We start from the raw sequence: 15,955 nt of genomic DNA, 5'->3' as shown, positions 1-15,955 counted from the left end.
GTTGAGAACGTGTGTACACAGCATTCCCCCCAGGTTCCAGTTAGGGTGTAATTATGCATCAATGAAAAACCAGAGGTTTAAAAAAAGAGAATTCGCTCACTGATAGTTTTATGTGTAGGCTGTGAAGATTTTCACAAGTCGTGGTCTTTAAAATGCATTTGGTTTGAAGGCTTTCTGTGTTTCCCTTCCAAAGATATGGACAGAAGAATATTCGATCGTGGTAGAAAAAATGGCTTAAAAACAACATAGTGAAGGCCGTGAAAATTCTCAGAGTAGAATAGGCGTACCTTCCAATGAATGACAGTCCCCCTTTCCCCCCATGGAAAGACAGACAAATGTTTTCACTGCCTATTTAGTAGCTATTCAGAGGGAAATGCGGTGACATCACCGTGCTGGCAAGCATGCTCTTTAGATAACGCGATTCCATATTATATTCCCTATTAATCAAATTCTAAAAGTATGCTTTTGTTTACTCAGATAGCGAGAATATTCGCAGAAAAAGTTCAAATATCATTTTCTCCCAAAGTATATAAACAATATGGTCAGAAGGAGCACGTAAAAACGTTTCCAAAATAATAATTAAATTCTGAAAAGTATGCGTTTCTTTTAATGTGATAACGAGCACAGGTATTCCTGGAAAATTGTAATCACTTAACTTTGAATGTTTTGTGATATTTAGAAAGACCGACAAATTCAACATAATGTCGATAATATTTATTGTCAGTAATAATATCAGTAGCAGTTTGAAATTATTTGTTGTTATTAATAAATTACTTAGCTTCGAACATGTTGTGATATTTAGAAATATAAAAAATGTCAATATAATGCCAATAATATTTGCTATTTTAGTTTTTCTAAGAAATGTTTATTTGTTAAAAAAAACTCATGGCAATAACCAGATTCGAACACCCGACCTTAGGGTTATAAGTTAGTTACCTAAGCCATCACACCACTAACACCGTCACATGTGACCTGCAGTGAAACAGCAATACACATATCAATAGAAAGTCTTATACTACTGTTTGTGCTACAGTACATGAATATAATTATATTGTTATTAATTTCTAATTTTCTTTTCCGTATTATATTCCCTATTTATCCAATTCTAAAAGTTTGCTTTTGTTTACTCCGATACCAAGCGTATTCACAGAAAAGCTTAAAACTATCACATTTCTCACAAAGTACTGTGTATAAATGTAGAGTAACATGGTCAGAAGAAGCACATAAAAACATTTTCGAAATAACCACATGTAAGACTTTGATGCTTAAAATGTTTAGGGAGAAATGGAATACTGGTGTGTATTTTTTCTTTAAACTACCAATACCAGCAATATACAGTTTACATAATATGTTTATGTTCCTAAATTAATATAATTTAAGAGCATGTGAAAGGCATGGTGAATCAGATTCTCAAAATTTTGAGAAATGATTGGAAACGAATACGTGATCGGATCAACAAAATGCTGTGGTGTTACTTTTTGTCAATTAAAAAATAAAGTCTTTTTGTTTACAAAGACTGTTACAAAGAATGTGGACCAGGGTACTATGTTGAGTTGACAGCTTTTCCAAGGTCATTCATTATTAATACTATTAGTAATATCTTCGGTAAAGACTTTGATGCTTAAAATATTTCTGAATAATTAAAATATTTATGATAAAGGTCCAACTGAGCAATCTTGCCTTCATAAAATATAACAACTTTTTAATGTACAATGAATAACATGCTGTAATACAACGTTGAAATTTAAAAGTCTAAAGAGTATACAACTTAAATTCTTAATTGCATAAAGATTGTCCTTCAGCAGTGATCGGGATTCAAAACCTGGTGTTTTCTGGTGACAGCTCAAATGCTGTACAGGAGATGTTAAACTTTATTAGATCCACCTGACGGTTTTACAAGGTAATTCTGGATACTGTTAAAATAATCTGCTTATGTATATTAGATCATATATTGCGGTATATTGCGACATACCATCCACGTTGTACTGCAGTGTACCCTCCCGTTTTGAATGGCTGCATCTATATTTGGTCTCATTTGCACAGGCTAGGTGGAAAGTTGGGAGCTCATGAGAGTGTTCTGGTTTCCCTTGGCAACAGCAAGACATGAGTCGGTTCCAGACCAGGCATTAGAGTAAATATAGTAAGTAAGTAAATATATTAAAAAATGCATGTTAGATTTATTATAAAGCAATAAACATTGATGAATCTGATCATTTCCCTGTCTCCCTTCAGAATGTTGCTAAGGTGTCTTTATCATGTAAATCCACACAGAAACCAATTATTCTAATGGCCGATTGGCTGAAAACAGCTAAAAACATCTGTCAGCAGTGATGTACCCAGAATTTTATATTTTTGGTGGCAGGGACACCAGCATAAAACAAAAATGATCCCAAGGTTGTCACAAGTAAAAACATAAATTTTAAGAAAGCTAGGAAATTTTATTTGACAAAGCAACTTGAATGAGAACCTGTCAAGAACTTGGCATTTCATGTTCAGATGCATGTACTTAGATACATTTTTTTGTTTGGACTTAACTAATGTGATAAAATGCATGTGGGTTACACTATACCAATCTAAGTGCATTGTATATTTTATTAAGAATGTCAATATTCTAATTGTTAGGAACAGTAGCAAATGTGTTTGTGTGCAAAATACCTTTGAAAAGTCACCTAATGCCACAATACCAAAGATTTATGCTACTTACTGGGCTGTGCAAATATGTCCTTGATGAAGCCTGCCTAATTACAATGCATAATTATATATTTTTTTGAGTACATTAATCTACCCCATAACACAGGACTCATTTATATGAGTGTGTCAGAGTGCTTGTTATTTTCTCTTTCTTTCTGAATGTGAAATACTCCAATACTTCCCTCTACCCTTCTGGTATGTTTGAGAGAGTGTATGTGATACGAATGAAGTGTGAATGATACTTACCCTTTTGTTGTTTCCCAAAAATCACTGCAGTGTTTTCCCCATTTGGGGTATTGTATTGTATTGTTTTCTGTTAATCAAGATGGCCACCAGACACCTTTCCTGTTTGTAGTATCACACAAATGATCTTGAAGGGAAAGGTTACTGGTGAGCCATCTATAAATAACCGATGTAAGGTTAGTTGTTTTGTTTAAGTGAATATATCATGGTTGCATGACTCTGTTAAAATTTATAAGTTTTTTTTGGATGGTTAAATACTTTATTTTGAGCAAACTGCCCATCTCTGTTAACAAAAATGTGAGCGAGTCCCTTTAAGAGGATGGTCCTTAAAAGAGGAGGGGCTATAAAAGGGACTGGGAGACCTTAGTAGGGAGGAGGGTGGCTGGGAGGAAAGGTGTGGAGAGTACTCCTGTGAGGGTTTTTTTGTTATCCTTATTCTTTTTGGCAATAGATCCAGTTTTGTTTGCATTTGAAGACTGCTTGTGGGAGTTTCTTTTCTTTTGAGCCAAGCCTGGTCACTTGGCCGGTGACAATAAGAGAAGTATCAAAAGTCCTACCGCTGGTACTGGCAGTTTAAAGAAAAAAATCACACCAGTCTTCCACTTTCTTCCTAAACATTTTCAGCATCTTACATGTGGTTATTTTGGAAACATTTTTATGTGCTCCTTTTGACTAAATTAAGATTATATCCATTGTAAAAAGTTATAATGTTTTAACCTTTTCTGCGAATCCGCTCATTTTCACAGTAAACTAAAGCATACTTTAAGAATTTGATTAATAGGGGATATAATATGGAAAAGAAATAAAAAAATGAATAATGATACAGTAATATTCATGTTCTGTAGCTCAAATTATCACAGTAGTACACTTTCTTTAGATACGTCTGCTTCAGTTTCATTCCTTTCCGTGTGATGGCTTAAGTGTGTGCCTTATATGCCTGAGATTGGGGGTACGAGCCCAGCTATTGCCATGAGGTTTTCTTTTAACAAATGAACATTTCTTTGAAAAACTAAAATAGCAAATATTATGGACACTACATTGACATTTTTTATATTTCTAAATATCACAACATGTTTGAAGCTAATTCATTTATTAATAGCAATGAATAATTTCAAACTGCTAATACTGTCGTTATAACTGATAATAAATATTATCGACACTATATTGAATTTGTTGGTATTTCTAAATTTCACAAAATGTTCAAAGTTAAGTGATTATCAATTTCCATTAATACTTGCACTCGTTATCGCAGTAAATGAAACTCATACTTTTTAGAATTTAATTATTAGGGAATATAATATGGAATCAAGTATCTAAAGAAATTAATAACGATATTTATTTAAGGATCTAAATATATGGATTTATATAGCTGGTAGAATTACTGTATTCCACTTTCTTTGTAAACACATTTTATTTTTAATTTGACTCATTCATGCATGATGAATTGTGAGAGAGTGATAGATGGAGACAAGATGGAGTCACAGTGCAGTAATAATAATAATAATAATTGCTTACACTTATATAGCACTTTTCTATAGTAACACTCCACTCAAAGCACTTTACAGGTAATGGGGACTCCCCTCCACCACCACCAATGTGCAGTATCCACCTGGATGATGCGACAGCAGCCATAGTGCACCAGAACACTCACCACACATCAGCAATCAGTGGGGAGGAGAGCCAATTCATAGATGGGGATTATTAGGAGGCCATGATTAGTAAGGGCCAATGGGAAATTTGGCCAGGCCACCAGGGTTACACCCCTACTCTTTTCAAGAAATGCCCTGGGATTTTTAATGACCCCAGACCACATCTCATTCAAAGGACAGCACCCAGTATCACTATACTGGGGGTATTAGGACCCACATGGACCACAGTGTGAGCACCCCCTGCTGGCCCCACTAACACCTCTTTCAGCAGCAACCTTGGTTTTTCCCCAGGAGGTCTCCCATCCAGGTACTACCAGGCTCACACCTGCTTAGCTTCAGTAGGTTGCCAGTTGTGAATTGCCCGCTGGCAGTGGGAGCACAGCCTGTTCTCTCTTGGCAACCAGGTCTGCCTGTGCTGCCCAGTTTCTGTGACAAGGATGTGGTCTCTGAGCCTGTTCTTCGTCAAGATGGAGGTTTCTTGTCAAAACTACATTCCCCAGAAAGCAGTGGGAAATAATGTACCACCCTCAGTCACCTGACCAGCTGATGCACTGCATCAGAGAGAATCAGTATAGCTTTTGGGAAATACATTTTTGCCGCATCAAAGTTTAACTCTTTCAGAGCGCCCTACATTACAAACTCCAAGTGTTTCATTTTGAGCTGAAGACCCTCACACCTGAAGAAGGCTTCACAGCCAAAACATTGTGTTCTCTCTCTTCTCTTTTCAGCATGGAATAATAATAATAAACAATGTGCTTATCGCGCAAATCCTGGTAAACTAAAAATTAGACACAAGAAGAGTATTATTGTACAATGTTGTGAGGCTCTGGTGGAATTTCTCTGTAAACTGAAGAGTTATACGTTGTGTATTGCCTCTTTTTACACTTACACAAAAAAGAGCATTCCACTCAGTGGGCGGTGCATTGTTAACTCAATCACCTGTTTATTCGTTTTACACCACGGGAAGACAGGAGAATGTAATTGTACTGTATCTGCATGAAATGTGTGTTGCGTTTACAAAATTAAAGTGCTTAAAATGTTTAATTCAAAAGTTTAAAAAAAATGACAGCTTACACAAAGATTCTAAGATGATCACAAGGAAGTGTTTTGCATGTCTAACCCCATTACCCCCATTTTGATTAAAATCGCAAATGCGTGTTTAATTAAATGCCTTTATTGATTCATAATCTGACAATGCAATGTAAATTGTTATCTTTGTCTTCTAAGTCTCTTAATTAACTTTTAAGCATAGCTTTCTCACCATTTAGATTTATTTTTCATACCATCGTTAAGAAGCAGGAGCTTCCTCATGGGATCACACGTGGAAAGATTAGATTGTAATCGTTTTTCTTTTTTAAATTTTTTTTATAAAAGTGTCATCTATACAAAAAAGTTGTATTTATTTAATACCACTTGATAGTTATATTAATAGAGATAAGAATTCAAGTTGTATACTGTTTAGACTTTTAATCATTTTAAACTGCTTAACAGTTCGAGGTGTATTTATATAGCTGGCAGAATTACTGCATTAATTGCATAAAAGCAAAGCTTTGCAGGTGTTGTGGTTTAAATGCTATTGGCTTGTGAACAGCACCCCCCGATCCCAGTGCATAGGGTGGAGTGGTGCCTCTGTGGCTAAGGATGTGTGTCTGTGATTGGAAGGTTGCCAGTTCAAATCCCACTGCTGGTAGAGAAGTCCTAGTCTGTTGGGCCCCTGACCAAGGCCCTAAACCCCAACTGTCCCAGGGGTGCTGTACAATGGCTTACCCTGCACTCTGACCCCAAGCTTCTCTCCCTGTCTGTGTCTCATGGAGAGCAATCTGGGGTATGTAAAAAGATGAACTCCTAATGCAAGAAATTGTATAGGGCTAATAAAGCAACATTGTCATCATTATCATTAGTGCCACTAATGAAAAGAGATTTACAACACAAATCTGTGTCAGTTTTGTGTGTAAACAATTGGTTTGAACATCATGGGATCTGTTTTTAAAAAGCTGTTGAGCAAAGCATAGGAATTTTACTGTCAGCAGTATTGTGAATATAGCTGACCCTTACCTTACTTGTTTTCGCTGACAAAGTTCTGTTGTGTTAACTACAGTATGCTTAACAGCTGTTCAAATGGTTTAATCCAAAACACTTTATTCATTTGGAAAGTTTAACAGATGCCTCAAGCCTTAAAATGAAGTAGTATGTATTGTGATTAGAATCGAGAATAACAAAGTTGTAATAAAAATACCACTGAAACAATAATAATGTTGTTATGCCCCAATGAGCTCCAGCACTGCTGCAGTAGTTCCACCAATTGCCAATGCGCATTCCGCACATGCTGGAGACTCAATGGGGCCATCCTCAACGAGATCAGGCTGGCCTATCAGGCCAATTAGGGAACCTCGCACAGTATTTAAGCCCTGAGGAATCATTCCTCAGGGCTCAGACATTGAGTTGCTAACTCTGCTTGAGTGTCTCAGTCTCAGTCTCAGTCTCAGTCTCAGTCTCAGTCTCAGTCTCAGTCTCAGTCTCAGTCTCAGTCTCAGTCTCAGTCTCAGTCTCAGTCTCAGTCTCAGTCTCAGTCTCAGTCTCAGTCTCAGTCTCAGTCTCTCCAGTGCTGCCACCAAATAAATTACCTTGATCGCCGCATATCTTGGCTCATTGACTAATTTTCACAGAGCCTGTCGTAACAAATGTGTCTGGTGATTATTAACAGTATTAATTTAATAATAATAATTTCAAGATTCTTGTAACTTTTTCAGTCATTTTTTTTCTTTTCAACTGGGGTTAAGTTAGCTTGAAGTTTGAAAATGATTTAGCCACGCCTGTAGCGTTTTCATTAGACATCCTTAAGTTACGAGGCCACTTGCTTTATGTTCAGGTAGATTGCCAGGCAAAACGATTTGTGCTCTTTCTGGCACTCGCTCATTTTCTCTCTCAATTCAAGGTGTTTTATTAGCATGACCAATGTGTACAATCAGTGTTGCCAAAGCAAATGAAACTAATAACATTAAAATAAAATCTACAGACATTTACAACAAAGACATATCATAAAGTATTTACATATACTGTAAACATATTGAGCATTATTGGGGAAACAGATTCAGTGGGGGACATTCATGAATGTGATTTTATACAGTAGATACTTTTTTCTGTCTTGCATTGTGAGATTGTGAATAAATAAAAGCATTTAATTAAAAAGGTGTTTGTGATTTTAATCAAGATGGGGGTAATGGGGACTCTCTCTATTATATTATAAATGCCCACAGTAATAAATGTTCTTCATTGACCTTTTTATTAAGTAGGAATGCGTATCTCCACACAGCCCTCCACCCCCAGCAGAGAACACACAGCCTCAGGACACTCCATCCCGACCTCTCTGCTCACCACCGCCCAGGAATTGGCTTCTGCTGTCCCCACTGTCTATCTCCTCTCAGGAAGCACCATCTACACAGCAGAATTCACAGATGCCAATGCAACGTACAGTTCTCCCAGATATCCAACTTTTGCCCTTCAGTCAAGAGAAAGAGGAGGGATTGTACGTGAAGTGCATCGGCACAGATGGGAAAGCCAGAGCCGACCACTATGCCGCTCTTCTGTTTTGAAATTTTGTGACTTTTGAAATTTATTGTGGTGGAACACATACATAAATTCAGACAGATCCAGAGGCAAAAGGGCCTTGCCTTGCAATCTTTGGGTAACCATTGGAAACAAATGCGTGATCGGATCAACGAAATGCTGTTTGTCAATGAAAAAATAAAGTCTTTTTGTTTACAAAGACGGTTACAAAGAATGTGGACAGGGATAATACTTTGAGTTTACAGCTTGTTCAAGGTCATTCATTATTAATACTATTAGTAATATCTTCGGTAAAGACTTTGATGGTGACAGCTCAAATGCTGTACATGAGAGGTTGAGCCTTATTAGCTCCACCTGGCGGTAATTCCGGATACTATTATCTTACTTGCGGTATTATACGGTAACCCGCGTTATGACGTGTTATACCCTGACACGCCCCCTGCTTTTTACCGCTGGATTACCCACTCGTTTTGAATGGCTGCATCTGTATATAAACTTAATATAGTCAGAAGGAGCACGTAAAAACATTTCCAAAATAACCACATGTAAGACTTTGATGCTTAAAATATTTAGGAAGAAAGTGGAATACTGGTGTATTTTTTTCTTTAAAATACCAATACGAACCATATACAGTTTACATAATATGTTTATGTTCCCTAAATTAATATCATTTATAAACATGTAAAAGGCATAGTGAATCAGAGATTCTCAAAACTTACTTTGTATGATTGGAAACGAATACATGATCAGATCAACGAAATGCTCTGTTGTTACTTTTTGTCAATGAAAAAATAAAGTATTTTCGTTTACAAAGACGGATACAAAGAAAGTGGACCACGGCAATACTTTGAGCTTACAGCCTGTCCAAGGTCATTCATTATTATTACTATTAGTAATATCTTCCGTAAAGTCTTTGATGCATAAAATATTTCTACATAACTAAAATATTTATGATAAAGGTGGTTGGTTGTATAGTTTTGTCCAACTGAGCAATCTTGCTTTTATAAAATATACCGACTTTTTAATGTTTAATGATCAACATGCTGTTTTACACAGTTTAAAATTATTAAAAGTCTAAAGAGTATACAACTTAAATTATTAATTGGAAAAAGATTGTCCTTCAGCAGTGACCGGGATTTAAAACCAGGCGTTTTCTGATGTCAGCTCAAATGCTGTACATGAGAGGCTAAGCTTTATTAGCTCCATCTGGTGGTTTTACAAGACGATTCCGGATACTATTATCATATTTGATATGATATGGTATGACGCGATTTGACGCGTTAAGATGCGACATGCCCACCTCGTTTTACTGCAGCGTACCTCTCTCGTTTTGAATGGCTGCATCTGTTTACAGTATACCAGTCACACTGCATCATTGAAATGTACACTACTGCTTCAGTATATCTTTGGATATGACTTAATGACTTTGGGACTTAATATGACTTCACTTCAAATCTAGACTCAAAACCTTTTTGGAAAGGCTTTTATTTAAAAACGTCTTAGGACTTCAGTGTGTTATTGCAAGGCTTAGGGATGGGGTATGTGAAAGTGACACTAGATACTAAGCATTTACACTTTGGTATTTGAGAGACTCCAGAAAACTTTGACTAAGTCTTAAAAAAATGTAACATACATGCTGTGGTGAAATGTTATTGAGCATGAACTGCATACGTAGTTTATTCTTATTTGTGTAAAAAACTGAAAAGGGGCAGGAAAAAAAACAGACAGGCCACATGCATGCAGACCATTATATATAAATTATATATATTATATAAAATATAATTAATATTTTAATATGTACTGTATAATTGACCGAGCATTTCAATACAACTTTATGATTCAACTATGTGATTGAGACTGGAGACAATAATTATTAATCACATTTTAAACTGAATACTACTGATTTACTATTCCAGAAAAAGTTATAGCCTTCTCCTTGTTCCTTGAGATACACCACTCTTACTTATCAATTCTCACTCAGGGCAATATCATCTAATACTTGAGTTTTTAGGTCACAGTTAAAGTGCAGGGCACTGAGCAGTCAGTACTGTGGTTTTCATAAGGGTTTTGAAGTAATACTGTAAGTGCAAATACTGGTTTCCTGATTGTATTGTACAGATGCAGCCATTCAAAATGCGCGGGCGATACCGCATTATTTTCCGGTATGCTGTACGCAGTCTACCGCAAGTTACCGGTAAATACCGCTAGCAAAATAATAGTATCCGGAATTTCCGCAAGGTGGAGCTAATAAAGCTCAACCTCTCATGTTTGAGCTGTAGCCATCAAAGTCTTTAACGAAGATATTACTAATAGTATTAATAATAAATGACCTTGGACAAGCTGTAAACTCAAAGTATTGCCCTGGTCCACATTCTTTTTTTCATTGACCATCTTTGTAAAAGTAACACCACAGCATTTCGCAATCACGCATTTTTTTCCAATCATGCAAAGTACAGTGATTTTTGAGAATCGATTCACCATGCCTTACACATGCTCATAAAAGAGATTGATTTAGGAACATAAACATATTACCGTATGCAAACTGTACTGTATACAGTATGTATATGTATATTTAATGTCTTAACTGTGCCCATTTAAGTATTGAATATTTATATGGAATTTTACCACTGAAGGGAAATCTTAGTGCCTGAGCATAAAAAGAATAGGAGCATACTGCAACGCGTGTGAAGGCCATAAACGATATTAATTTTGGAACACAAACATACAGTATATGGCTGGTCTCGGTACTTTAAAGAAAACATACACGAAACATGGTTTCATTATGACCAGAATCGGTCTTGAGATATTTTTAACTTGATTTACAGTATTTGAGAGGTATGTCTTGACACCGATACTACGTAAGTACTGCTCACGTACTGTATACTGTATGTTTCTAGGTTTATATTATGCATTTCAGACGGTCAAATTACTTTTGAGCAACTGATAAGAAGCGCGAAACGGTATGCCCAGGGCGTTTTAGTTTCGTTTTGTCCGGGGACTGCTTTAACTATATCGCCGTGGATTGATTAGAGATATCAAGTACATACAAGTCATTTTTTAAATGTTGTAGTTTGTCTTGTAAAAATGTTACGAGAACATCATCTGTCAACAATTACACAGGTTCTGTTTCCATATTGCGGATTTTGGTTACGTAATATTATTTTCTAATTTAACGTTGTGAATATATGATTTGGGCAAACAGAGCCGCAAAGAAGTACATTATGGGTTGTTGTTTTTTTTTGCAGTTTTATCTAGAACAAGCGATGCTTAAACCTTTGTCTGATTCTTGTGAAACTATCCACACGACAGTTACCCACAATAGGAGTTGACTTCAGTGATGTCACTGATGGGATGTTTCGAAAAATCCATCCTCTGTAAAACGTCTTCTCTAGTTGTCCTGCATATGTATTCGCTAATGAAGCTGTGTGTTCTGAGCCTGGATCTCTACATTTCTGTATGAACCAGCTTAGAGGGCTAAAGACAGCTTGTGTTTAAATTGAGTGTAAGGTAATTTATGCTTCTAAAGTCATGGTCAACATTTATTATTGTACTGTGCTGTAAACTTGTTCTGTGTCTAGTCACATTATTTTATAGCGTTTTTATAGCGTTATCAAATCTGGTGGCGCTGTGTGTTAGTTTCCTGACTCCCATGTCACATGGTCTGTGATTGAATCCCATGGAACTACTGTACAGTATCACTTTATTTTTTAACAAACATTTCTTTGAAAAAATGAAACGTTTCCCTTGGTCAGAGATTAAATAAAACCTCACTCGCACCAAACACATTTATATTTCTAAATATCACAACATGATCGAATTTAAGTCTTTTTAATAGCAATGAATAGTCACCTATGCGTTACAAAATAAACATTTATATTGATTTGAATCGCGTTTTGATTTAAATCGTAAACGCGTGTTTAAATATATGTGTTTAAAGGTGATATACTGTATAAAAGCGCTGATTCTTATGGAGTGTGTTCCGCCGGGGATTCAAAAAATTTATTTTTTTTAATCGCGTATCTAAGGAAAATTGCAGTATAACTTTGTTAATGCACAAACAGTGGCATGTTACATTATAATTTGGGTGTCTCCCCTTGCCAGAAAGCTCTAAATTGCATTTTGAGTGCGGTTTTTGACTTTTTCTAAATTGCAACCCATAAATAAAGCTGATAAAGCTTAGACTAACTGTATTCTAAACTGTATTACAATGTAAATTGCAAAAATGCACTTGGAATCTGTCCAAGCCCTCCTACAAAAATTATTTAAACTGCGACACTGATCATTCATCTCTAAATAAACTTTATTTTATATAGCGTTTTAGGCGAATAGGTAATTAGATTGCTCATAAACCTAATCGCTTTTTCTACATAAACACAGCGTGATTGCTCTCTGAAAATGCTTTTCCTTTATATTTAGGCTCAGATTTCAACTATAGATCGCATTATTATAAACTTTCTTAGAAAAATGTATTTTAGGTAAACCATGTTTGCTATTAATTCATTTAGGGCTAAAATATGTTCATTGTCTTCCAATCGAGTCGAGTTGACCTTAGAAGCTTGCCACTCCTGGACTGTTACACCAACGCATTAGCATGTTAAAGCGACTTAATTGAGGTGCCCAGCTACCAGTTAACACTGTACTTCCTACTTTAAAAATACTTGTGAAACCGGTTTAATTCGTCACAGCCAGCACTCCTGCAGAGAGGGGGTTGTACTTGTAAAGTAGAAGCAGGCGAGATTTCCAGCGAAAGACACCCCCCCTCAAAAACCCAGCAAGCAGTAAGGCTTTATGTTGAAAATTGAAGTGGATTTTGTTTATGATAAAGAGGAGAAACTGGGATGGGAGGAGGGTTTGGTTTTGCATAAGGGGCGGGATTATGATAATTGGAGGAATTTGCGAGAGTATAATGGTTTGATATATTTGATTTTGTATTGTGGTCGTTATCTATGTTTTTGGTTGGTATTATGTTTATATGGTTGTTTTTGTTGGTTGGTTGTTATTATGGTTATTAATAATATGATCTATAGTTGAAATCTGAGCCTAAATAAAAAGAAAAAGCAAGTGATTAGGTTTATGAGCAATCTAATTACTTATTCGTTTAAAACGCTATATAAAATAAAGTTTATTATTAATTTGCTGGACAGAGCGGTGAACATTATTATGCATAAGACAAAGATAACGATCCTGATCAGTTTAGAAATCTGTGTACGCTGTAAGGTTTTTACTTCTTAAACTTTTAAAATACACGTTTCGAATAGAAAGAAATCCTCTTCCTGGTACAGTCGCATGAAGAGAGAGGCGAAACAGCCCTACACAGCCCTGTCGCAGTACACGAATATAATCATATCGTTATTAAATTCTTTAGATACGCGATTCCATATTATATTAGCAGAAAAGCTTAAACTACCACTTTTTCACACGCTATTTCACATGTTAGTTAAATTTAATTTATTTATTTATTATATATTTATATCTCTGACCAAGGGAAACGTCTCATTTTTTCAAAGAAATGTTTGTTCACAACGGCGACTGTCAGAAGATAGGACACAGCGGCTCAGGCACCCGCTGAATGGAAAAGGGGCACTTTAATGTTCTGTATGGCTAATACTAAAGCCAATACTAATATTCAATACTTTAATATCCTTTTCTGTATGTTTAACAATAGTGGGTACTGGCCTAATTCATCCCTGCTCCCGTTGTTAGGTGTTAATGTGTTGTTAAGTGTGAATTTGTAGCTGTTTCCCTGGGGTCTGGCTTTTTTTCTGGAAAACCATAACCGGTCTTGTCCAGATTGACTGTCGGCGCCCAGGTCTGATCTTTGTCTTCTAAGCTCTCTGTGTACAGTGGAGCCTCCTGTCCAGCCAGCACATGTCCACAGACATTCACAACAGCGACATATCATAAAACGTTTGCACATATAGTGTGCAAAAATGCACTTTATTTACTAAAAATAAGACAGAGATACTGTATCAATTTATGTTGCATTGGCCTGATTATGATTAAAAAAACACATATAATTAAACACGCGTTTGCGATTTAAATCAAAACACGATTTAAATCAATATAAATGTTTATACAGATGCAGCCATTCAAAGTGCGCGTTACAGACACGTACCGCAGGTGGCGTCGCTCAGTGTGACGCAAGATGACGCGTGGCACCGCAGTACGTGATTGGTTGACCAACAGGGGCACTCGTGGTCCGTTGGTCTGTCGTAGAAAGACTTACAGTACAGTAAACGTCTTTGCTGTGCCCGTTGTAGATATTGAATTTTACCACTGAAGGGAAATCTTAGTAGCTGAGCATAAAAAGAATACGAGCATACTGTAACGCGTGTGAAGGCCATAAACGATATTAATTTTGGAATATAAACATACAGTATATAGCTGGTCTTGGTACTTTAAAGAAAAAAATACACACCAGTATTCCATTTCTCCCTAACGATTTTAAGCATCGAAGTATTTAACTAGCATGTGAAATAGCGTGTGAAAAAGTGGTAGTTTTAAGCTTTTCTGCTAATATAATATGGAATCGCGTATCTAAAGAATTTAATAACGGTATTCGTGTGCTGCGACAGGGCTGTGTAGGGCTGTTTCGCCTGCCTGTTCATGCGAGATGTCTTGTAGCCGACTGGTCTCGGTGCGTGACTACCAGCTGGCAGGTTGTGTGTTCGAATCCAGCTGGTGCTAGACTTTTCTTTTAACAAACATTTCTTCGAAAAAATAGAATAGCGATATTATGGACAATCAATTGACTTTTATATTTCAAAATATCGCAACATGATCGATATTTGCGATATTTTGAACATATCTTCCCTTCTGACAGTGGTTCCTGCTTCTATTGTGTGTGTGTGTGCAACAGAGTAAATTTTTATAGAGAAATGGAGGCTGGACAGTATGCGTTACAATATAAACATTTATATTGATTTAAATCGTGTTCTGATTTAAATCGCAAACGCGTGTTTAATTATATGTGTTTTTTAATCATAATCAGGCTAATGCAACATAAATTGATACAGTATCTTTGTCTTCTAAGTATCTTAATAAACTTTCAGCATAGCTTTCTACCCGTCAAGATTTATATTTCTTGGGATTTTGGGATCAAATGTGGAAGGATTAGATTATAATCGTTTTTATTTGTCAAATACGTGATTGTATTTCTGAATGTTATGTGACACCTACAGTAGTTCACTGCTTTAAATACATCGAATTAAGAAAGTTATGTGTAGCACTTTAGAACTTTTTTCTGAACCAGGGAAAATCTGATCATGTTTCTCTATAACAATAATAAAAAACTTTATTTTACATATCGCCTTTAAAAGTGGCATCTCAAAGCAATACAGTAGATCGAAAAACAGTTAAAAGGGACCAAATTAAATACCAGACAATCGCAAACGCGTTTTCAATAAAATTATTTTATTCATTCAGCAGTTTGTGAGAGGGACATCCAGCAGGGAGAGACACACACACCGGTTTTCATTGACAAAATTGTTTTTTTTCAATTCCTCTTGTCTAACAGGAATGTTTTGTTTGTGGACAGACTGTTAGACAAGAGGAAAAGACCGCCTCCTCCTACGAAGCATTAATCGCGTATCTAAGGAAAATTGCAGTATATTTGTTCATGCACATCATTATACAGTACAGTATCTCAATTTGTATTTCGATTAAAAAAAATCGTTTGCCCAGCCACTACTGTTGTTATTGTTTTTATCCTGTAAAGCGTTTCCTTTTTCTGCGTTTTCCATTTCCTTTTTCTGATCACTCGCTTTCTGGATACACATCTCACCTGTCCCGTTCTTTGTTTTCCT

Source organism: Atractosteus spatula, chromosome 4 (genome assembly GCF_055471065.1).
Source record: "Atractosteus spatula isolate fAtrSpa1 chromosome 4, fAtrSpa1.hap1, whole genome shotgun sequence".
Taxonomy (NCBI): domain Eukaryota; kingdom Metazoa; phylum Chordata; class Actinopteri; order Semionotiformes; family Lepisosteidae; genus Atractosteus; species Atractosteus spatula.
The sequence above is the reverse complement of the archived record's forward strand: the minus strand, read 5'-3'. Positions refer to the sequence as shown.